At 35.2% G+C, this 26,284-nt stretch overlaps 2 pseudogenes; both read right to left on the bottom strand.

The window, feature by feature from the left end:
• Positions 1–335: 335 nt before the first annotated feature.
• Positions 336–12,486, bottom strand: LOC149202667 (mechanosensitive ion channel protein 10-like; annotated as a pseudogene).
• A 9,817-nt stretch (positions 12,487–22,303) lies between these two features.
• Positions 22,304–25,952, bottom strand: LOC149202666 (mechanosensitive ion channel protein 10-like; annotated as a pseudogene).
• Between the last annotated feature and the right edge of the window lie 332 nt (positions 25,953–26,284).

Here is a 26,284-nt window from a genome sequence, read left to right as displayed (position 1 = left end):
AATTGAACTTCACATACACTCTGAAAAACATTACTAATAAATTTTCCAAAGGAAGAGAACTCTAATATAGTTCCAAGTGGATCAACAAACAAGGCACATGTTGAAATTGATTGGGTATTGAAATCCAAAGAAACCGCAGTCCACTTAAATTTGCATTTTCACACACAGGTAGCATTACTACTCACACATCTTCAAATATTGTTGGGAACTGGAATTAAGTAACTGGATACAATAAATTTTAAGACCTATAATTGCAATACAGAGGATAAAATTAATGGTAGATCATTGAACCCCAAAATAGGGATGCAAATATTAACTTTCCAAATTTTCAGATGTCAGCATTGCAATGGAATTTGATTTGTTGTTGAGCCAACAAAATTGGTATGGATTTCCTAGGGCAACAAATGGTATTGAATGTCAAGTTCCATTAAAAAGTTCTCCATCTCTAATACAAGCTCAGATCTTTGGTTCAATTTCTCACCCATGTTCTGATGATTTATGGTGTGTTGGGTATACAAGGCCATTTTCATTGTACTCGGGTTTTGAATATCTAGCACTGCCATGCTATGCTTTGGATGCCAGTTTTTCCGCTTTCTTTCAAGATATCTGCGAAGGTGGAGGACATAGAAAAATAATTATATTACTAAAGAGAAAATTTGTAAGTCCAAACAGCGAAAGTTATACATTTCAATCAGGTTCCAGGATTTGGATTGATTGAACAGACCATTAGATTCATATTTTCATTAGCATTTAGAGAGAACTATGATAAACACAACAACTCAACCATTTGATCTATTTCACTAAATCAAAACAGTTGGGTATGCGAACCTAGAGTAGCAACAATTATAAGCCAAACAAATGAAGGATAAAATTAATTACTTTTTTATCCTCTCCTTGAGTGCACCAATCTTTTCATTTGAGGTGGAAGCATCCACAACGAACTCCACAAAATCACCCATTTTTGGACTTCGATAAAAAATGATCATGAGTTTTGTAGCTAGTGTTGAGGATAAAATTGTTGTGAGAATGTTAATTTCTTCTAAAATCATCTGCAACAAAATAGAGTACTCATTGCCGGAAACCAAATTAGGCAAGATGAGTTCCTCTGCAACATGACCATAAAGAAGAAATGATTGTGGCAAACTAAATAGTGAAGATGTTGGCTACTCTCAGTGTTCATCCCTTACCTGAACACCATCAACAATGCATCATTCACCAACATCAAAGGGATGCATAATGAACATAAACACAATTTCTTCAAAGATGTTTTTGAAAGTATTCTCAAATATGAAGTCTTCTAATACTAGTTGAGATGATACCAACAAAATGACATGGGATGTGGCAATCCCTAGAACAAGTAAAATGACAATTATCATGACTATAGTGACAATCGCATAGGTAATTTGGTCTAGTTGTTTTACAACAATTTTGGTGTCATTGAAAGAATGGGCCAGCCATTTCCTTTCTATATAAACATTCACCTAATATATAAGCCCAATTGTGAGAGGTCTAAAACATATTGACATGGTATCAATCCAAAAATTATAAATGTAAAACAATACACTAATTTATATCTTTAATCTAGTTTTTACAGTTTAAGAAACTCTAGAGAAGGATAATGCCAAAGTCATTTGGCAATGCTAAGAACATAAAATTCATGGAAGCATACAATATAATAGAGAAAAGTATAGGAACTAAGGAACAAAGTTAAAAATGCATACCACACAGTCTCAATTGCTCCTTAAATTTGGGGAAATATTGGTTCCACCTCATTCTTTCTCAAGAACCTCAAAAGGTCTTCTTCCTCTATATGCGTGTAAAATATGGAATCCCATTATTTTTAGTACTCAACAATAAAAAAACCAAAGAGATCTTGCAAGATGAAGAAAAACTATGATATATATCCTAACTTGGCCCCTAGCTTAGAAACATTTTTGAAAATGCTTTTTACTGTAGCTATTGCTTGTAATTCATATGTTATCTCAGTATCACCATGATGTTTTAATTTTTGACTAATCTATTTGCTACTACTAGAATGTATGCTTTGATCTAGATTATGTTGATTATTTGAATTTTTATTGCTATGCTTATGGAAGAAATGTTGTAGCCACTTCAAATACCATACAAAGCTAATTTCTTCTTATTCCTCTATAAAGTTATCGATAGTACATAATTTCAAATCAAAACCACCAATTTTAGAGAACCTGCATGTGATTATATAGCAATGCTTAACAATTGCAACATGCAATATTTGCTATCACTCCCTTAAGGTAAATGTTATCCAAACAATTAATTTTCTAAATTAACACTATAATTGCTAAGGTCCCAACAAAATAGGATCAAAGAGACCATAGTATGACCTATGATGATGCAGTTTTCTTGAAAATAAATAAGAGAAACATATATCAAATACTCAGTTTCAAACATAGAAAATAACCCACAATTAGATGGAGTTAGGCATTAGTTTTAACCTAGTGGTTCCTTGGGGTCTGGTAGGCTTCACATTTTTGGGTGGTCCTATGAAACAGGAACAAAAGCATTGACTTAAACAAACCAAAACTTACCCTTAAAGCAGTCAGCCCTATTGTTTATATGGTTATTTATTTATTTATTTTTTTCCATGCCCCACTGGAATAAGGGCGTTGGAATCAGGTCCTAGACATTGGAAGTTTTCCAACAATACTTGTTAATCTTCTATATAAAAAAATTCTGATTTCACTGTATAGCATTCCCACCAAAATTTCATTCTTCTTTAGAATTTTTTTTCTCAAATGTTGATGCCTATTTAATAACTCACACATCAAAGAAAGATGAATGTGAGCCTCGTATCATTTTTCTTGGGCTAGCTACTCCATCTTTTTTCTTAGTAATTGTTGTTGAGAAAATTGAAAGTGAGCACTATGGGACTATGGTGAAATGGTTGAATTGTCACATTAAAGTTTTAGTAGCCCATAAATGGGGACATTTTTAAGAAAATCTCTAAAATTATCGTCCTTATTTTAGTTCAAATCATAAAAGCAGTAAGCATAGTTGTTTATAAAAGTTGACTGAATCCACAGTCTAAATAACAAATAAACACTACCTTAGTTAACTAGCAAGTGTAAACTACAATTCGCTTAATGAACATTTCTGTAACAAACCATGATCTCATACTGTTTGGTCTCATACAATGAAAACATCTCTAATTTAAGTTAAAGTTTAAGATTATATTGGAATATATATGTTTACTGGCTTCTCTGTTAAATCCTCTTTTTCATATTTGGTTAGTTTTGTTGTATTCGTTTCTGCATTTGGGTAGTGTTGTTGGATCCATTTTTGCATATGGGTAATATTGTTGGTTGCATTTCTGCTTTTGCGTTCTATGTTGAATACAATTTTTTTTTTATCTTGGATTGTAGTTTAAATGCCATTATGTATTATGGTTATTAGAGAATGTGTACACTTATTTATTGATTTGAATGCTTTGCAATAGATCTAGTTCGATAGATATGCCTCAAAAGATGTCTCTTGGTACTCCTAGACATAGTAAGCAAAACAAAGGTTTTGGGAGTATAGAATTAGACAACTCTAGTAAAAACTGGTAGGCTTTCTTTGGACAAGGCACCGTCCATAATACCAGACCGCAGATCTCCCAGGAACACATTACCTAAGGTAAGAAACATGAAATTTTATTCTCAATCTGCGTGTTTTCTTGCCTCTTTATGTGACTGTGATGGTTGGGTTTCATAAGGTGAATGTGGATTTCATTATGGGGCGGTTTTGTTCATGGTATGTGTAAAATATAAATGGTCGAAATGAGTCACCAAAGGACCTGATCTTCAGTAGCTACTGAATCAAGCTCAGGATAATTTGAAGGTGGTAAGGAAGAATAGGCCTTCGTAGAGAAATCTAAGTCTAGGGATCTTAAAGAGTTGGAAGAGAGTAAGAGGTCATTTGCTGAAGCCAATGTGAGATTGAGTGAGTCTCTAGTGATTGAGAAGAGAGAATTGGAATAATATGAAAGTGAGAAGTTTCGGGTCGATGAGCTTGAGCAGGACATCATTGAGGCTACTCAAAAGAGGGATCAGGCCTTGCAATCTAAACTTGAAGTTATACAGAGACAACATGCTCTTGATGTGGCTACCTGGAAATCTAAACCCAAGAGCTTCAGTAGGTCAAGTAAGACCTCTCCATTTGATGTAGTCTAAGGACACCGCAACCAAACAAGTCAAGGATGTTATCAATGCTTCAAAGGCCAATGCCAAAAAAGTATAGGAACTATCTGTAGAGCTATGTTCTTTGAATAAGTCTCTCCATTTGGAATAAGCTTCATGGTTGATGGTTGAGGATGAAAAGGCTTCCACTGCTGCAAAATGGGAATCAAAAGCCAAAGAAGCATCTGCAATGGAAACTAAGGCTAATCAAGAAGTTCAATTATTGAAGAAATAATTGACCAATGTCAAGGATATTGAGTTAAAGTTGTAGGATGCACTGAAGTTGAGGTTAACACAAGCAAAGAAAACGCAACTAAATTATTAGAATCTGATGCTAAGATTGTTGCAACAAAAGAAGATGCACAAAGTGCTAAGATGGAAATTTCTATAGTCAAAGGTGCTCTTTTGGATAAAGAAAATGAGCTTCATCTAAAAAATCAGATGACAATTCTATGTCAATTACAAAATAAGAGTATGATTTGCTGCAGAAGAAATCACAAGAGGGTGAAGAACATGCAAGTAAAAGAATAACAAATGTCCTTTCCTAATTGGAGGATGCTAATATCAAGGAAAAGGAAGCCCTGCAGAAGTTAAATACAGTGAATTCAAATCTCGAGAAGAACAGACAAATTGTAGATCAATCTTCTGAGCACCTAGAGGTTCTCCAAATATCCAAACTGGCCCTGGAAGCATATTTGAAGAAGTCAAAGGAAGAGGTAGGGTACTAGAATAAGGATGCTACAATAACAATATCTTACAATGGAGAAATGAGTGGAAAGATAGTTGACATATCCACTTCTTTTGTGCAACACTCACCATCTAAATCTTTTAGGCATGCACCAAATGTGAAATTGTCATCACCAATGGATTCAAAAGACTTGGATCAGACAGAAACCATGAAGTTAAAGGAGATAGATCATACCAAGATCTCATCAACAATCAAGAAAAATAAACCCATGCTACACAAAATTGGGGAGCTTATGAGAAAGAGAAACATACATAAGTAGGGTTTCAACCTTCTTCCCTTACTTGAACACCATCAACAACACATCGGTCAACAACATCAAAGGGTTGCATAACAAACACAAACACAATTTCTTCAAAGATTGTTTTGCAGGTATTCCTGAATATGAAGTTTGTTAATACCAGCTGAGATGATACAAGAAAAACTACATGGGATGTGGCAATCCCTGGAACAAGTAAAATGACAAGTATCATGATTGCAATGACAATCACATTGGTAATTTGGTGCACAAGATCATACCGAGATCTCATCAACAATTAAGAAAAAGAAACCCACGTTGCACAAAATTGGGGAGCTTATAAGAAAGAGAAACATACATAAGTAGGGTTTCAAACTTCTTCCCTTCCCTGAACACCATCAATAATGCATCAGTCACCAACATCAAAGGGATGCACAATGAACACAAACACAATTGCTTCGAAGGTTGTTTTGCAGGTATTCCCGAATATGAAGCCTGCTAATACAAGCTGAGATGATACCAGCAAAATGACATGGGATGTGGCAATCCCTGGAACAAGTAAAATGACAATTATCATTATTACAGTGATAATCACATTAACAATTTGGTGCAGTTGGTTTACAATAGTTTTGGGGTCAGAAGAATAGTTCCATACTTGAGAGCCAGAATAACCCTGCATAAAAGGTATAAATTATAAGTTAGGGTTTGCACGACAGAGCGAGGGTTAACATAAAAGCCCTCAATTTTTCTTAAAGACTCTAAAAATACCAATATCAAGTCAACCAATAGCTTGGTCACATAGACAAACACCTGATGGCTCTTGTTGGTTTGTTCAACCTGGGGATCATACAAAGTGGACAAGATACAATTATGTGCGCTCTTTTTGAGTCCATATACAAAGTAAAGAACCCTCTTCTCGAGAATGAAGTTCCTTTAGACCATGAAGACAAGAATACTAATAAACCAACCTGAAAACCAATCTCCCAAGAAGTCAACCAATAGCATCAAACACCATTTCCAAATCTCCAACCCTGAGACCATGTGATGCTCCAGGCGACCCACTGTCAAGCTTGAAATCAACATTCCCAACAACACAATGAAGGGGAAGAAGTGTGGGGAAGAATCTTTGTTGGGCGATCTTTTCAAGAAAGGATTGGTGCTCCCTTCGACAACATTCAATAGAATCTGTTGAGCTTTGACAAATCTTGATTTTGGTTTTGAGTACATCGTTCTAGACAACATAGGAACTGTGTTCCTCATTATCTCTTGAAACATTAATGACTATATTGTTGTAAATGTCTTAAGCCTTGTGTTGACAAATCCTCAAGCTTCTACAAAATGCAGTGATACCATCATCATAGAAAAGATCAATACTTATGGCTTAATTATTTGTCTGAATGTTATTATTTACATTGTAATTGTTATAGGTGGTGTAATAGTTTATTTTGGTGTTAAGTTCAAGTGGTGAGTTGGAAACATGGTTATTTTGGTACTAAGATTAGGTGGTGAGTAAGCAAAGAATATGGTTATGATCAACAACTTAGTAATTTCTTGATCAAGACTTGCCAAGTCAACCACCCTAAGGACTAATATTGATAATTAACATAAATATTCAAATAGAATATATATATTATCTATCATAGACTTATGTTACTTAATATGGATAATAAAGTATTTTATACATTAATCTATTTTTGTTATTAATATATATTTTTTAAATATCATTCGTCAATTTTATATTGAGTTTGAAGGGGAATTATCTCCTTCATATTAGCCTGTAATATTAATAGTTTATTAATGTTTATGAAATATGTATATTTATTGACTTTTTTACTATAGTGTATATTGTTTTTTATTTTATAGATTATTTTATTTGTATTTTAAAGAGATATGTACCAATTCTAGGTTGAGCATGGAAGGAATTATACACTTCACTTCATTTAAGTTGTAGAATACATTTCACTAAAAATTATTTTTTTATAGATAATTTAAACACCATTTAAAAACCAAAAGCCACTTACATATACACAAAAAGCATTGTTTTCTATAGAAAATACCTTTTGTCACTAGTATTCATGCATGGGAGACCATAGGTTGGTGAACCTAGTGATCTTTCCATGTGATATAATATAATCCTCTTTTTTTATGTATGTTGAATCATTTTGAAGATTTTATAGTCATAGAATTTATTCTAATACATTACAAGATGGGTATTGAATTTTTTATTGAGTTGTGTGATATTCTTGGTCAGGATCTCTTGAAATTGGTGATGAATTAAGATAAAATGGTAGAATTCATGACCCATTTAATGCAAATTTAATAACTTTAAACCCAAAATATGACTCTCCCAAGTCTTTTGATGATTTTCGGCCCATATCACTATGAAATGTTATATACAAGGTTATTTCCAAAATAATTTCAAATAGGCTCAAGTTGATTGATTTGAAAATGGAGCACTAAAGGCTTCTTGTCAGCTTACAAGAACCTCTCCCACTTCCAAAGCTTATATATTTCCAAGACCTTATGATTAACCAATTGTGGAATAAAAAAGTGCTTGAAAATAGGTGTATGCTTGTGTTTTTCCTTAACTGTTTATGTGTTTTGAGTTCATTTTCTTACGCTGAAATAAAACTCAAATAACAGTAAATAAAAGCGGAAAATAAGCAAACACGAGACAACCATGTAATATGGAGTGCACCTTGATATCTTGGGCTACATCTCCTTGAGCTCTAGTCAACTCAACTAGGCTCTCTAGGATTATGGCATAAATTCTTTTACATGCTCCACTCTCAACTCCATTGGTTTACAACTAAACCTATGGGTTTAGAATATCATCTTATCCCGTTGGTTTTCCTCATTCTGCAGACAGATCTAGGCATCTCTAGACTTGACTCCTTCGGTCAGTGCTATGAGCTTCTGGCTTCTCTGACTCCCTCATAATTTTGTATTGTCTCCGGAACTCCTTCTTCTGTCTTCAACACACTTTGGACACCAGCAACAACTTGATCATTTGATCTCTTTGTTGTTCTACAGCTTCACTATGGCTCCATGGCTCTTAGAAGTCTGTTGTGAGCTCTCTGGCTCTGGCTCTGGCTCTGGCTCTGGCTCTCGGCTCTTGCTCTAGCTTTGGCTCTCGGCTCTTGCTCTGGCTCTTGGCTCTCTGAGCTTCTCTCAGCCTCTGCGTGCCTTTCGTGTCCGCTCAACCTCCAAGCGAATTCTCAGCAACCTCCCAGCGACCCCTTAAGTGCTCTCTTCTACAATTGTGCGCTCTTGCATTTGTAGCACGTTGGTTACAATCCTCCATCATGGAAAACCCGATTGTTCACCACAAGAATCTGTTTACAATGGAAAGGAATCATCGACATGGGGAAACCTGATCGTTTTGCCTTCCTCTGGCTGTGACAGCCAAATAACGGAAATACATAGGAAAACACCTCATGGAGCATTTAATCAGAATTCAAATATTATTGAATCATCCCTAAAAACCTATCGGGTACGTCCAAATATCGCTTATCGCAATCGCATAGCAAAATGGTCAAAAAACCAAATACGCAGGAAATACAAAGAAATCTTGCATTCCCAGATTTCAAAACTTATGAAATCGGGTCTATAAACCCATTGGGTCCGGCCCTTATCGGCATATCGCTATCGCAAGTCGCATGGTGTATGTAACGGCCCTTTGTATCAGGGATCTCCCGATCGCTGATCACCTCGATCGAATCCTGACCGTTGACTTGTGCACCCGATCCAACGGTCCACACGCAATCGCACATTGGCCCATCGCTTTGTTGCATGTCGCAATATCGCTGTCGCAACAGCCCGGGGATCTTCCCTTTGGTTATACCGACCACTAATCCGCCGATCCGCAGATTTTCGATATCGCACCTCGCGTATTGCATCAGCGGGGTCTATGCCTCTGCTCCTTCGATCGCCGATCGCCCCAATCACCGATTCAATCGCATATCACTCTACCTGGGGTCCCAATATCGGGTGAAGGCCTATCTCCGACCCGATATATCGAAGATCGTTGATTGGGGGTCCTTCTACCCTTGTGTTGAGTCCTTCCCTTGGCTTTTTCTTATGCAATTTCTTCAATGAGCATTTTAGGCCATTTTCATAAGAATTTGCCTCCTTTTTCAAAAGACAAATGCAATCTTCTTTCTACGATAACTTCATCATCCAAAGTCCATTTTATCCCATTCAAGTTGCAGTGGATTCAAAATGAGAACATCTATGCAATGGGACTATTTCCAAGAGCATCTTTGGACTTTCATTTTCCTCTGTGAGGAACACTTTAGACTTAGAAGTCTATTTTAGATCCATTTTGGATCACACCTTCCCACTAAAAGAACTTTTGGTCTCCAAAAGACTGACATACTGATCTGAACAGTAAATGAGAGTAATAGCACCCTCTTCTTTCAATCTCCATACACTTGCCTTGCATAGTGCCTCTAAACCAAAGCCTTTGACCACTTTCCTTCCTGGATGTGCTGGTCCTCTTGGGAAGAACTGTTTTCCTCCATGAATTCATGCAGAACTCCTGCTGAGAAGGTTACAGAAGGTAGTTTAAACTTCTCTTCCTTGATCATTGATCCAAGGTGGCTCAAACAAATGGGAAGTTACATCTACTTCACAAAAAATTACATTTGTACCTATTTGACATGATGTCAACAACAACAGAAATACAGACAACAACTGGATGGCCTAAACTCCTGCTTCAACAAAAGAAACAGATTTTCACAGCTTGTGAATTACCTCCGTGTCTTACATTTGCATACAAATTATGGACTAGATACCAAGCCCACAAAACATGCCTTTAAAACAAATGACTCTTCAAGTCAAGCATGTAGAAAAGATCTCAAGGATTCTTTTCAAAAGATGAAACACTTCATCATTATCTCCATCTTGGAGACCAAATCAACTTTTCTCAAGTCAATATTACATGCATGTTTACAACAAAGCAATCAACCCTGCAAGTTAATTACGCATACATGTTCAAATACAAGGAAATCATCAACATCCTTGTGTTCATGCACATCATTCTCATGCATGCATTTCATCCTTCAACTTTAGCTTAATCACACTGTAGTTTCGAAGCTAAAATGAATATAATGTTGCAGCAACAAAGTGAGTCTCCTACTTAACTTTTTCCATTCACCTTCTTGGTAAAACCCTGCAACTTGTATTCCATTAACAAAGAAATGCAAATAGATGCATCAAATCAAAAGACATGCAATCTTGGATAAGGACTCTAACCATTTCTTACCAATCCATTTCAAAGGTGCTACCTTTGTTTGCACATCAACATCAACATGTGAATCATCCTAAAACACATCATTCATGGAAACTTCCTTTCCATTCCTGCCATTCTCTCCTTCCACCTTCTTCAAGTTTCATGGAAGCATTATTGGATTTAGAGTCCAGCACTTTTCAGCAATGTATCCTTGCTTATGGAAATAAGTGCAACACATGTGCATCCTCTTGACAGCATGATTTGCCTTGTCCAATGGACCTTTGGCTTCTTGTTTCCTTTCCTTCAAAAGTTTCCTGTATGTGGCCATTCTCTTCCAACATCTAGAAACATGATGGTTATCCAAACCACAAAAGGAACATGCAATTATTTTCCAATGCTTATGTGGAAATTTGTCATGTTGAGCATAATCAAAAGGAATATGATTAGAACCAGATTTATACCTTTCTTTTTCACCTTTATTGCCTTCATGAGGAGGTGAATTGAATGAAGAAGTAGCTCCCTTTAGAACACCATCAACCTCTTCAATGGTTTCAGAGTTTCCACAACTCTCTGGTTCAAGTGCATGCTTATGAACACCTGCATCTTGCAAATGATGTTTCAAGCTATTGCATTCTCCATGAATACAATATTCACACTCTTGAGGTAGAAGACCTGCAATGAAACTCCTTCTTGGAATTGTTTCAATGGCCTTCATGGCAGCTTTGGAACTTTCTCCATAAGACTATCCATAGCCAAGACCCAAATACTTAGGCCTTTCCTCAACTATTATTGGTTCAGCAATACCCTGTGCATGTTTGCCCAAGCCTTTTCCTTCATAGCCCATCTTGGACATTAACTTGAAACCTATGCCTCTGGTATGTTTTTCAAAAGAACCAATATAAACATTCTTAGAAGAATTTGAAGACAAACAAGAATTGTTTACCTCTTCTTCAAGCTGGTACTTGACTAAGGCTTCTTTGGCAACAAAGAGTTGTGTCTCCAACTCATGCATCCTTTTCAAGTTCATATTTGCAATATGAAGTTGCCTCTCTATTTCCTGCAATTTGTCAAAAAGCAATTGCTTCTCTTCCTCCACAGACTTCAACTACTCTCTAAGTATGATGCTTTTCCTTCCATCCTCATACATTTCTCTCACCTTGTCCATCATGATGAACAAAACAATGTAAACTTTGAAACGAGAACTGATGTTGTTACCCGTTTCGTAGAGATAGCAAAAAAGTGACCTGATTTTGAAAAGGGGTGATGCAGAACACACATGTTTTTTTTAGAGCATAGTTTTTATCACTTTAATTTTTTGTATGTACATTGCGTTTTAGAATGGTAGTGATTTTCATGCTGATTTAAAAAAGTGGTAATTCTGCATCAGACCCTTTTTTTAAAAGACCTATTTTTTTACTTTAAATTTTCTAATATATGAAATGTAAATAATTATTTTGTAAATTTAATAATTTTTGAAGTGGTCATTTTCTTCATATTTTCTTGTTTTTATTTTAATTTTAATTTTTTTGTGGTGAGGTTTTTATTGTTTTGCATTTTTAAATTAGAAAGTCGATATTTTCAATTTTCGATATTCTACATATTTATATATCCTTAATCAATTTTTCAATCCACATGAAATAATTGTTTCTAAAAAACAATATTTTTTAACAATGGACATAAAAATAACCAATTTTAACCTAAATATAACTAAAAAACTACACATTTTGATAATTTTTTACTAGAATTGACATGTCAAAATCACAATTTTAACACGAAAATTTTAACTAAAAATGGTTAAATAATAGTTTTTTTTATGAATTTCATGTCAAAAAAATAATAATAATCACTTTTTATTCAAAAAATAATAATTAACTTAAAAATTAATGTGAAAATCACATATTACAAATATTGAACGCATAACAGTATTAGTTCTCATAATCGGAGTCGAATAACCACCGCTCGACTGCCCATGGGGGTGGCTATCCGATTCTCGGAATCGGATAGCAACTGCCCAGCCACCCCCACGGGCAACCGAACGGTGGCCATCTAATTCTAGCCACTGCCTGGCCACCCCCATGGGTGGCTGGGCAGTGGCTATCCGATTCTCGGAATTGGATAGCCACCCCCATGGGCAACCGGGCAATGGCTATTCGATTCTGAGAATTGGATAGCCACCCCCACGGGCATCCGGGCGATGGCTATTCGATTCCGAGAATCGGATAGCCACCCCCATGGGCGGTCGAGCGATGGCTATTCGATTCCGAGAATCAGATAACCACCCCCACCAGCGGTCAGGCGATGGCTATCCGATTCTCAGAATCAGATAACCACCCCCTGACCGCCCTTGAGGTGGATATCCAATTCTCAGAATCAGATAGCCACCGCTCGACCGCCCCCACGGGTGGCCAAGCGGTGGCTATCCGATTCTGAGAATCAGATAACCACCACCCAGCCACTCCCACAGGCGGCTGAGTGGTGGCTATCTGATTCCGAGAATCGAATAGCCACCGCCCAACCACCCGTGGGGATGGTCGGGAAATGGCTATTCGATTCTCAGAATCGAATAGCCACCGCCCGCCGCCCATGGGGGCAGTGGCCGATAAAAATGTTTTTTTAATAAAAATAAATAAATTTTCTTAAATACGTTTATTGTATATATATATATATATATATATATAAATATATATATATAGTTTAATTTTTTTTTTTTAATTTTATATATATTTGTAAAATATATATATATATATATATATATATATATATAAATATATATATTAAATATTTTAAATGTTATTTTAAAAAATATCACAAATATATTTAGTTTTTTTTAATTTTAATGATTTTTTGAAAATGATGTTTAATTTGAAAATATTTTTTTAAATTTTAATTGTTTTTCGGGTTTTTATTTTATTTTTAATTTCAGCATATTTTTGTTTTTTAGGGTTTTTTGAAAATGTTTTTAATCTTAATTTTTGTAGTTTTTTTTAATTTTTTTCGTTTTTTTGTTATTTTCCTATTTTTTTTAATCTAGTTTGTTTTTAATTTTATTTTTTTTTTTAGTTTTTCTTAATGCTTTTTTAAAATTTCCTATTTTTACTTAATTTTATAGTTTTATTTTATTTTAGTTTAGTTTAGTTTTTTCCAAATTTTTTATGGTTCACCACATTAAAATATATATATATATATATATATATATATATATATATATTTTTTTTTTTTTGAAAATACGTTTTTCTTATTATTTATTTCTTTAAAAAAAAAAAAAAAAATTATTCTTATATTTTATAGGTTAATTTTGTTTTTTTCTTACATTTTTATGATTGATTTTTTTTTTAATATATATTTTTATTTATGTTTTGGTATTTTTTTTTTAACTTTTTTTGTGTTTTTTCATTGTTTTTATTTTTAATTTTATGTTTTCATTTTTTTTTGAAATTTTAATGTTTTTCGAAGTAATAACAAAATCTTTTACACCATTATTTCAAAATGTTGAAAATGTACCCCCCCCCCCCCAAAAAAAAAAAAGGTGTTATTTGAGCATCAACACTTTTCGTTTTGAGGGTGTTTTTTGCACATAAAAATTCGGTTTTACTGGCATTTTTTTTAAATGTTGAAAATTAACCCTAAAAAAAAAAATCCATCGTTCCATTATTGGCACTTTTCATTTTCAGGCTAGTTTTTGCTCAATTTTTGCACAAAAAATTCGTTCTCACTGTCTTTTTTAAAACATGTTCAAAATTGACCCTAAAAAAAAAAGCCATCGTTCTAGTACACACACTTTTCATTTTTAGCACTGTTTTTCATGTTTTTTTGGGGTTTTTTGGGCAAAGTTCTCGTTTTGAGTTTATAGTTCCTGTTTCAAAGTTTACATTGTTACAAGTCTTGCTTCATGTCTTCATCAAAGAATCTTGTGAAGAAAGAAGATTTTGAGGACTCACTTGTAGAAATTGTCATTATGCCAATAAACAAAAGAACTTCAATCAAGATTAATAAAGAGCTTATTCAGAAAAATTTTGCAACAAACCTCTTGTGCTTCAAGGATTTCCTTGAGGTCTTTTAGGATAAGAAGAATGCTTTCAGCCCTTCTTCCTTTTTGTCCTCTCCTGGACTCAGCTATGAGTAGCTTTCCCTTCACCTCTTCAAACTCACACAATAGTCAGTTTACAAGCAATCAAACAACAAAATCCTTGCTACTATCTGAACACCTTTCAAGTCGAAAAAGCATTCTGATCTGATATCATCTGCTCTGGTATAATCAACTTTGATATCACCTTCTTTGAAGGTAGGGTTAATCAAACTTAGGCTCCGATACCACCTGATCTGAAAATGGGGCACTGAAGGTTTCTTGTCAGCTTACAAGAATCTCTCCCACTTCCAAAGCTTATATATTTCCAAGACCTTATGATTAACCAATTGTGGAATTAAAAAGTGCTTGAAAATAGGTGTATGCTTGTGTTTGTCCTTAACTGTTTATGTGTTTTGATTTCATTTGCTTATCCTGAAATAAAACTCAGATAACAGTAAATAAAAGCAGCAAATAAGAAAACACATAAGACAACAATGTAATATGGAGTTCACCCTAATATCTTGGGCTACGTCTTCTTGAGCTCTAATCAACTCAACTAGGCTCTCTAGGATTATGGCATAAATTCTTTTACAAGCTCCACGCTCAACTCCATTGGTTTACAACTGTACCGATGGGTTTAGAATACCATCTTATCCCACTGGTTGTCCTCACTCTGCAAACAAATCTAGGCTTCTTTGGACTTGACTCCTTCAATCAGTGCTCTGAGCTTCTTGAGCCTCTGGCTTCTCTGACTCCCTCATAATTCTGTATTGTCTCTGGAACTCCTTCTTCTGTCTTCAGCACACTCTAGACACCAGCAACAGCTTGATCATTTGATCTCTTTGCTGTTCTGCAACTTCATTACGGCTCCATGGCCCTTAGAAGTCTCTTGTGAGCTCTCTGGCTCTGGCTCTGGCTCTGGCTCCGGCTCTAGCTCTCGGCTTTGGCTTTGGCTCTAGCTCTAGCTCTCGGCTCTGGCTCTGTCTCTTGGCTCTCTGAGCTTCTCTAAGCCTCTGCATGCCTTTTGTGTTTGCTCTACCTCCAAGCAAATTCTCCGCAACCTACCAGCGACCCCTTAAGCACTCTCTTCTGCAATTGTGCACTATGTGCATTTGTAACACGCCGGTTACAGTCCTCCATCATGGAAAACCTTACTGTTCACCACAAGAATCCGTTTACAATGGAAAGGAATCGTCGGCGTGGGGAAACCCAATCGTTTGTCCTTCCTCTGGCCGTGACAGCCAAATAACGGAAATACATAGGAAAACGCCTCATGGAGCGTTTAATCAAACTTCAAATATTATTGAATCACCCCTAAAAACCTATCGGGTCCATCCAAATATCATTTATCGCAATCACATAGTGAAATGGTCAAAAAACCCAATACACAGGAAATACAAAGAAATCATGCATTCCCAGATTTCAAAACTTATGAAATTGGGTGTATAAACCCATCGGGTCCGGCCCTTATCAGCATATCGCTATCGCAAGTCACATGGTGCATGTAATGGCCCTTTGTATCGGGGATCCGTCGATCACCGATCACCCCAATCGAATCTTGACCATTGATCTGCGCACCTGATCCAACGGTCCACGTGCAATTGCACATCGGTCCATCGCTTTGTCGCATGTCGCAATAGCTCATGGGTTATGCCAACCGCTGATCCGCCGATAGCCGATATCGCACCTCGCATATTGCAGCAGCGGGGTCTATGCCTCTTCTCCTCTGATCGCTGATTCAATCGCATATCGCTCTGCTTGGGGTCCCGATATCGGGTGAAGGCCTATCTCCGACCCAATATATCAGAGATTGCTAATCAAGGGTCCTTCCGCCCTTGCGTTAAGTTCTTCCCTTGGCTTTTTCCGATGTGATTTCTTCAATGAGCCTTTTAGGCCATTTTCATAAGAATTTGCCTCTTTTCTCAAAGGACAAAGGCAATCTTCTTTCTGCGATAACTTCATCATCCAAAGTCCATTTTAGCCCATTCAAGTTGCAATAGATTCAGAATGAGAAGATCTATGCAATGGGACTATTTCCAAGAGCATCCTTGGACTTTCATTTTCCTATGTGAGGAACACTTTACACTTAGAAGTCTATCTTAGATCCATTTTGGATCGTTGATTCTCTCAAAGAACCTATCAAAGGAGTAATTCACTTTTATGGAGGGAAGACAAATTCATATGGATATTGAGGCTGCTCAAGAAGAAATTCATAGCCTCAAAGCGAGGAAGCTTAAAGGATTGGTTATTAAGATTGAACTTTCAAAAGATTATGATAAAGTAAATTGGATATATCTTCGGATGTTGATGAACCACTTAGGCTTTGAAGTTCCTTTCATCAGTTGGGCCATCAGTTGCACACATCTGTCTCTTTCATTGTTCTAATCAGTGTATAAACTACCTCTTTTTTCCATGCTTAGAGAGGTTTGCAACAGGTTTTCCTTTATCTCCATTGCTCTTCCTACTTGCCACTGAAGGGCTCAACAAATTATTATCTAATGCCAAAAGAAGAGGAGTTCTTAGAGGTATTTTTATTGTTGAGGAATATTTTATTACCCATTTTTTTATTTTTGGACAATGTCCTTTTGTTTTATGATGGGCCCCGACAAGACGTGGCATCCATAAAGGAGGTGCTCTCACTATTTGAAAAGGCAAAGATATGCATGTAAACCACTTAAAGTCATATCTCTCTTACAATGGTATTTTCAGGGATGAGTCTTTGAATGTCCAAAATATCCTTCCTTTTTAATCTTATCCTCTTGATGAAGGGCTTAAATATCTGGGCTTCTTCCTAAAACCAAACGACAACTGCAAGATTGATTGGCAATGGATCCTGGTAAAAATTGAAAAGAGGTTAAAATATGGAGTTTCAGATGGCTATCTCATGGGGGAAGATTGGTTCTGACCAAATTTGTTCTTGAATTGATCCTAGTTTTATGGTCTTCCCTATCATGGATCCCAAAAGTTATTCTTCCGTTAGCTTGCAAAATTTGTTGTCGATATTTGTGGGTAAGACGGAAGGAAGGAAAAAAAAATCATATGTAAAACGGGAAAAAATATAGATGCCAAAGGAATAGGGAGGCTAGGGTTTAAAAAACGTTCACTTTTTTTACAAGGATTTTGTAGCAAAGGTGGGATGGTGTCTAATTTGCACAAATAGTTTATGGACTAAAGTTGTGTATCAAAAATACATTCAACCTTGGTCAATAGTGGAATGGATCCATCCTCCGGAAAAAAGTAGATCAAATGCATTGGTAATCTAGAAGACAATATTACATTCATTCGAGGTGATTGAAAAGGGTATAATTTAGTAAGTAGGCAACGGAGAACATGTCAGGATTAGAGCTGACCCATGGGTTGGAAGTGAAAAAAATGATCGTTTGCCACCAAAGCTTATTGATCTTTTATAGGAACATGGGAGGCATGGCTTAGATCTTAGATCCTAATAGAACAACAATTTGGGAACATGGTTGGTAGTCTTCTCAGTGACTTCATCTTCCCATGGATTGGGCTGAACAATGGCATCGATACACAACAAACTTAAATTATGCCCAAGTTCGTGTAAGGGAAAAATAGGATTCTTTAGTATGGGTGCATGCTCCATATGGAGAATACATTTTAAAATTAGGTTATGTCTTCCTCATTGAGGACAAGAAACCTGCAAATTTCTCATGGTGGTGGAAAAATCTATGGAAATTGGAATGTCCTGCAAAAGCTCACCTTTTCCAATGGTGCATCCTAGAAAACCAAGTTCCCATATGGGAAAATCTAATCAATTGAGTCATTATAGGGCTGATTTGGTGTCCCTTATGTAAAAACTCTAAAGAATCAGTAAGACACCTCTTCCTTCTTTTGCCTTTTGCACTAACAGTATGGGCTTTTGTTCAAACTTCTTTGGGCATTACATTTCAATGGCAGGGTGATTCATATTTGCATGTGTGGGAGAACTGATGGAACTCTGTAGACCCAAAAAAATCAAATTTCTTCCCTTGCTAATTTCCTCAGGTATTTGGCTCATGCAGAATGCAAAGATAATTCAAGACAAGACACCCTTTCCGCACAAGGTTTTTGCACAAACTTTAGCTATTTTTTCCTTGATTTCTGCTTTAGACTCTCTACCTCGTTCACGAATCATCTTAGATCAATCCATCGATTCCTCATTTCCTTAGGTGTACTTTGATGGTATCTCTCTTGCCATAGGAGCTTGTGGCGGCGAGGTTGTTTTGCACCTATCACAAAACCATTCTTTAAAGTCAAAAACTAGATTGTGACAAGGAACTAATAATTTTGTTGGGCTTATGAGTCTAAAATTTCTTATGTTGTTTGCCATCAAAAAGGAAGTTCGCCAAATTCATATTTTTGGGGATTCAAAATTTGTTATAAATTGGTTCAATAGAACTACTAGATGCCACATGCACATACTCAGTCCCATAATGGAGGAGATAAATTTGATAAAGCAATATTCTGATGTTATTACTTGTTGCCACATTTACACGGAAAGAAACGTGGTTGCTAACTCCTTATCTAAGGTGGGTGCTACGCAAGATTTGGGATCATGGCATATCACAAAATGTACAAATGACAAGCAACATGGATTCTACCACCAACCCTTCATAGACGACATGCACTCTAGACATTGATCATTGTTATCTATATTTTTGTTCTCTTGTTGATTATATCTCTGTTAAATGTCTTTGCATAGTCTCTACTAGGATTTTTGAGGACATACACTATGTTCGCTGCTTATTTATCGCAACATGATGTTATTATTTTCGATATATGTATGGATGTATATATGAGGAAAAACAGTCCAAACTCGGACATTTTCTTGGTACAACCACATGTTGTTATGTTTTCTAGTGCAATACATGCACATTCAAAATATAATTTTCAATTCTAATAAAAATTGCAATTTTATTTTGAAAAAAAAAAAACAAAAGACAAAAAAAGAACCTCTACCTTACAAAATAGACATATCTAATTGTTGTTTCTCTCTCATATGTACATAACATGTTTTATAAAAGAGGGACAGAAAGTAAAACAACACGACACAATGTTTTCCACATAATAAAACCTTTAATAAACAATAAAAAGGAAATGGATATTACTTAATTTACCTAATAATACTTATTGTAAAATTGCTAAAAAAAATATTCTTTAATTAAATAATAACTATATATATACTAGTTGCAAATTTATTAATATATATATATATATATATATATAGATAGATATATATATATATATATATTAATTAAAATATTTATTTTTATTATTTTTTCAATCATTTTTAAAATATATTTTTAAATATAAATATAAAATTCTAATTCTAATAAATTGAAGATGTATTACATCATTAATTCCAACCATCTCGGTCATCTCAGTCTATTCAATTTAGAATTCTAACCCTCCCAACATCATTTAAAATTGCAAATCAACTCTTTTTCTTTCGGTTGAGAAAAACCAACAACTTTATATTATAGAAGATGTTTACATATAACATACATATCACTTTTATATATCTCATATCCACATACCCATCAAAATATTTCCCACATCTAATATACTAGCATAACTCCTATATTGTTATAAAAATAATTTGAATATATACATAACATTATAATGTCCAAATACACATAACAAATCATCTAAACATATCTTTTGAAGCGTCGATATTTTATGGCATTTTCATATATTATATATATGTATCACCCAAACAAAAAGAAAAAAAAAAAGAAATTAATCAAAATTCATTGCAGAGATCCCTATAAGTAGATAACTATATCATTTGAATATAACTCGATCTTTGGAACCTCTCATTGTAAAAGGCAGAGTACCAATTGCACCACTTGTGCAAAGGAAATGTCATAAGGTAGTGGCATAAAAAAGAGTAGCATAGAAGAAATAAGTTCTTAGTGGTCATTGCATCTTAATTTATGTGAATAACGTATTCGAAAATATTTATCAATTGTTGTTAGATGTTTGTCCTTTGCTAGTTTAAAAGACATAATAAAATTTGAAGCATCACAATGGTTAGTAGATGTGTGATGACATTTTTTAAAGCTAGAGTAACATACGACACTCATCTGTCTTCATCAATTCTGGAACCAACTGAATTAGAAGAAATAATGAAAAATCTGCTATATAAAATTACCTCTAGGATTCCACATCATAAGCTCGGGTTCTAGCTGCTATTGGGTTACTCAAAGAAATCCACCTACCCGCCTTCCTATTTTCTAGATTTTTTTTCAAGAGAGACATGGCCAATAGAAAGTGAAACAACCTGGTCTTCTACCTACTATAGAAAAACTTTTAAATATTCCTTACTCTAGACAAACATATCTTGAAAATGAAACCCCGTACATAGTGTTGGATATCACAAGTATTTTAGTGTACATATAACACCACCCTAAAAATTATATATGCTTGATAACAAAAACATAATTGTGACAACATGTTGGAATTGATATAAAAAATGACTCAAAATGCACATACATTATCTTGAATCCCTTCCTATGAAGAGAAAAAAATTCACATGGAACTCATTTAACAATCCCATTTTACATACATCAAATCTCATCTCAAAAAATGATGAAACGTGATAGAACTGAGGCATAATTGGACTTCACATACACTCTGAAAAAAAATTACTAATTCCAAAGGAAGACAACTCTAATATAGTTCTAAGTGGATCAACAAGCAAGGCACATGTTGAAATTTATTGGGTATTGAAATCCATGGAAACTACAATCCACTTAAATTTTCATTTTCACACACAGGTAGCATTACTACTCACACATCTTCAAACATTGTTGGGAATTGGCATTAACTAACTGGATACAATAAATGGTACGACCTATAATTGCAATACAAAGGATAAAATAATGGTAGATCATAGAACCCCAAAATAGGGATGCAACGATTAACTTTCCAAATTTTCAGATGTCAGCATTGCAGTGGAATTTGATGTAGAAATTCTGACTGTAGATTAACCTGATAATGCAATATAACTAAATCAAAATACTTTAATCTACTTCTACAATCAATTTTGTAGAAGCTTAAAATATTTGAGCAAGATCAAGTTGAACACATATAACCAGAAGAAGAATCAATGCACATGAAACACAGAAGAATACTCTAGGGAAAGCCTCAGCTAAAAACCCCGCTATCTGTATTATCATACAAGTGGAAATATATCAGGATTACACAAAGCTTTAGCTCTCACAGCTAGCCAACTCTCAGTACAATCCCTCACAGATGCTCACAGACAAAATAGATTGCTCATATGCCTTCTCCTCTGCCCTCCAAGCTCCTATTTCCTTGCGCAGTTTCTCCTTGGTGATCCAGTTGTTACCAAGTGTAACACTGATCTCACACCCTGTAAAACTGCACAATACTCAAGGAATGAATTCCTTTTGCATGCATGATTTTTGTTTATAGGAAAACTCATGCAACTGATAGTACACTATCCCTGTCTTTAATCTCAACTGGGTATTTCTCTTAATAGACATGCATGAGTTACTGATGAGAGAATCTTTAGTTATCTGGAGCACACTAGTTGGATGCATGCATGCATTAACTGACTGAACTCACAATTAGTTCCTCAAATAGTTTGGAACTAATTTAACTGGACTTAACTCAGTAAACTGAGCTAACTAACTACAACTCAAATATAATTCAATCTTTTCTCCTTAATTAATCGATAATCTCCTTAATTTAAGGGATAACTGTTGCATTACTTCAGAAAGACTTCTAACTTGAATTTCTCCAACTAATTAACTCAATATGAATTAATTAATTATTTTTCAAGCAGTTGGTGAGACTAAATTCAAATTTTAATCAAGGGCAAATTTAAAATTGAAATATTCTTGTTGCCACATTTCAACATTTGATTTGTTGTTGAGCTAACAAAATTGATATGGATTTCCTAGGGCAACAAATGGCATTGAATGTCAAGTTCCTTAAAAAATTTCTCCATCTCTAATACAAGCTCAGATCTTCGGTTCAATTTCTCACCCATGTTCTGATGATTTATGGTGTGTTTGGTATACATGGCCATTTTCATTGTACTCAGGTTTTGAATATCTAGCACTGCCATGATATGCTTTGGATGCCAGCTTTGTGGCTTTCTTTCAAGATATTTGTAGAGGAGGAGGACATAGAAAAATAAATATATTACTAAAGAGAAAATTTGCAAGTCAAGACAACGAAAGTTATACGTTTCAATCAGGTGCCAGGATCTGGATTGATTGAACAGACCATTAGATTCATATTGTCATTAGCATTTAGAGATAACTATAACTATGATAAACACAACAACTCAACCATTTGATCTATTTCACTAAATCAAAACAGTTGGGTATGCGAACCTAGAGTAGCAACAATTATAAGCCAAAGAAATGAAGGATACAATTAATTACTTTGTTATCCTCTCCTTGAGTGCACCAATGCATCCACAATGAACTCCACAAAATCACCCATCTCTGGACTTCGATAAAAAATGCTAATGGGTTTTGTAGCTAGTGTTGAGGACAAAATTGTTGTGAGAATGTTAATTTCTTCTAAAATCATTTGCAACAAAATAGAGTACTCATTGCCAGAAACCAAATTAGGCAAGATGAGTTCCTCTACAACATGACCATAAAGAAGAAATGATTGTAGAAAACTAAATAGTGACAATGTTGGCTACTCTCAGCGTTCGTCCCTTAGCTAAACACCATCAACAATGCATCTTTCACCAACATCAAAGGGATGCATAATGAATATAAACACAATTGCTTCAAAGATTTTTTTGTAAGTATTCTCAAATATGAAGTCTGCTAATACTAGCTAAGATGATAACAACAAAATGACATGGGATGTGGCAATCCCTAGAACAAGTAAAATGACAATTATCATGACTACATTGACAATCACATAGGTAATTTGGTGCAGTTGTTTTACAACAGTTTTGGTCTCATTGAAAGAATGGGCCAGCCATTTCCTTTCTAGATAAACATTCACCTAAAATATAAGGCCAATTGTAAGAGGTCTAAAACATATTGGCATGGTATCAATCCCAAAATTATAAATGTAAAAAAATAGACTAATTTATATCTTTAATCTAGTTTTTACAGTTTAAGAAACTCTAGAGAACGATAATTCCAGAGTCATTTGGCAATGCTAAGAGCATAAAATTCATGGACGCATACATTACAATGGAGAAAAGTATAGGAACTAAGGAACAGAGTTAAAAATGCATACCACACAGTCTCAATTGCTCCTTAAAATTGGGGAAATATTGGTTCCACCTTATTCTTTTTCAAGAACCTTAGAAGGTCTTCTTCCTCTATATGCGTGTAAAATATGGAATCCCATTATTTTTAGTATTCAACAATAAAAATCCAAAGAGATCATTCAAGATGAAGAAAATATTTGATTTATATACTAACATGGCCCCTAGCTTAGAAACATTTTTGAAAATTCTCTTTACTGCAGCTACTGCTTACAGTTCATTTGTTATCTCAATATCACCATGATGTTTTAATTTTTGACTGATCTATTTGCTACTGCTATAATGTATGCTTTGATCTAGATTATGTTGATTATTTGAAGTTTTATTGCTATTCTTATGGAAGAAATGTTGTAGCCACTTCAAATACCGTACAAAGCTAATTTCTTCTTATTCCTCTCCAAAGTTACTGATAGTACATAATTTCAAATCAAAACCACCAATTTTAGAGAACCTACATGTGATTATATAGCAATGCTTAACAGTTGCAACATGCAATATTTTCTATCACTCCCTTAAGGGAAATGTTATCCAAACAATTAATTTTATAAATTAACTCTATAATTGCTAAGGTCCCAACAAAATAGGATCAAAGAGACCACAGTAGGACCTATGATGATGTAGTTTTCTTGGAAAATAACTAAGAGAAACATATATCGAATACTCAGTTTCAAACATAGAAAATAACCCATAATTAGATGGAGTTAGGCATTGGTTTTAACCTAGCAGTTCCTTGGGGTATGGTAGGCTTCACATTTTTGTGTGGTCCTATGAAACAAGAACAAAATCATTGACTTAAACAAACCAAAATTTACCCTTAAAGCAGTCAGTGCTATTGTTTATATGGTTATTTTTCTCTTTATTTTTTTCCATACCCCACTAGAATAAGGGTGTTGGAATCAGGTCCTGGACATTGGAAGTTTTCCAAGAATACTTGTTAATCTTCTATATAAAAAATTTCGATTTCACCGTATACCATTCCCACCAAACTTTCATTCTTCTTTAGCATTTTTTTCTCAAATGTTGATGCTTATTTAATAACTCACAAGTCAAAAAAAGATGGATGTGAGCCCCATATTACTTTTCTTGGGCTAGCTACTCCATCTTTGATCTGAAAATGTAAAAAGGTATTATAGACTTTATGTGAAGTTTGCTTATGTTACTTAGTGCAACAGATCGAAAAGATTGCGAATAACATAAACACAGAAGAAAATTGAAACATAAACATACGCATCAACACAACGAAAATTTGATAACGGAGTTCACCAGACTTCCTGGCTACCTCTCCAAATCCTCAGCTTCTAGTGCGACCACTTTATTAGTCTTCAAAATGCTTTTACATACATGAGCTCAAAAACAGAGACTCAAATGAGAAAAAGGATCTCACCATTGTGTTTAGCTCGAAATTTTGAGTCAAACGAGTATAAACTTGCCCGTATTTGGCCTTTGTGCCCTCCAGACCCCCTGGAATGTGAAAAACCACCTCTGCCTTCTGCAAAACCACTTTCTGCTGACAAACACCACCCTCTATGTTGTGGAAACCACCTCAGTCCGCACGCCCTGGATTTGGCGGGTTCGGCTCTACAACAGGTTAAAAGGATTTTGGTTCGGCTGTTTCAAGTCCGAACGTATGGGCATATTGGTTAGCCCGAAGGTGTAAAGGCGTGGTATATATTACAATGTTGGAGGTCACCCGACACTCCGACGTTTTGATATGGATTGATATACATATATAGTAACATATATCCGCATTAAACTTTGGGTGACATGTATCTCCGCGCTCCGTTGGCTTATACATTGGATATATGGTAATATATACCATATATGGTTGTCTGTTGCGGTGGATGTGGGATAATTTTGTAACCAAATAAGGGGTTCGACGGTCGTGGGGTTGACCCCGGCCGTCGGCCCTTTTTTCCGGCACCTTCAATCCCGCAACAATAAATATAAAATCAACAAATCTGTTAACAAGCACCTCTGTAGCTCGAACGGTGAGCAGATTCTGGTGAAGTCTTGGAAGTTCTGCGAGGTCAGGGGTTCGACTCCCCTTGACCCCAAATTTCTTGGATTTCATGCCAACATTGGGCAAATCTGGGCTGACACGTGTCAACACCGGATTGGCCCATTCTGTCCAATAGAGTTCCGCCACGTCACTGCTCCTGCTAACGTCATATGGGACAGGTGGCATGTTCCCGGGATGCCTCATGTCCTGTTGACGTCACCCTGTGTTGATCATTGACTTTGACTTTGACCTATTGACTTTGACTTTTTTACTTTTTTGCCATTTGCCCTAATTTTTCCCAAAAACTTTGACTGGCCATAACTTCTTCATCCGAACTCAGATTTATGCGTCGTTCACACCGTTGGAATCATATCGATGAGCACTTCGATTTGATTCAACTTTCAACTAAATTTGAAGACTTTGATCTGAAGGCAAAATTGAATCCTTTTTGGATATCTTTTTTCTCAATAATTGTTGTTGAAAAATTGAAAGTGAGCACTATGGGACTATGGTGAAATGGTTGAACTGTCACATTA

The sequence above is a fragment of the Pinus tabuliformis genome, chromosome 2_1 (genome assembly GCF_031772625.1).
Source record: "Pinus tabuliformis cultivar Carrire ecotype Pingquan chromosome 2_1, CPIR1, whole genome shotgun sequence".
Lineage (NCBI taxonomy): Eukaryota > Viridiplantae > Streptophyta > Pinopsida > Pinales > Pinaceae > Pinus > Pinus tabuliformis.
Note: the sequence above shows the minus strand (reverse complement) of the source record. Positions and strands in the feature narration are given on the sequence as shown.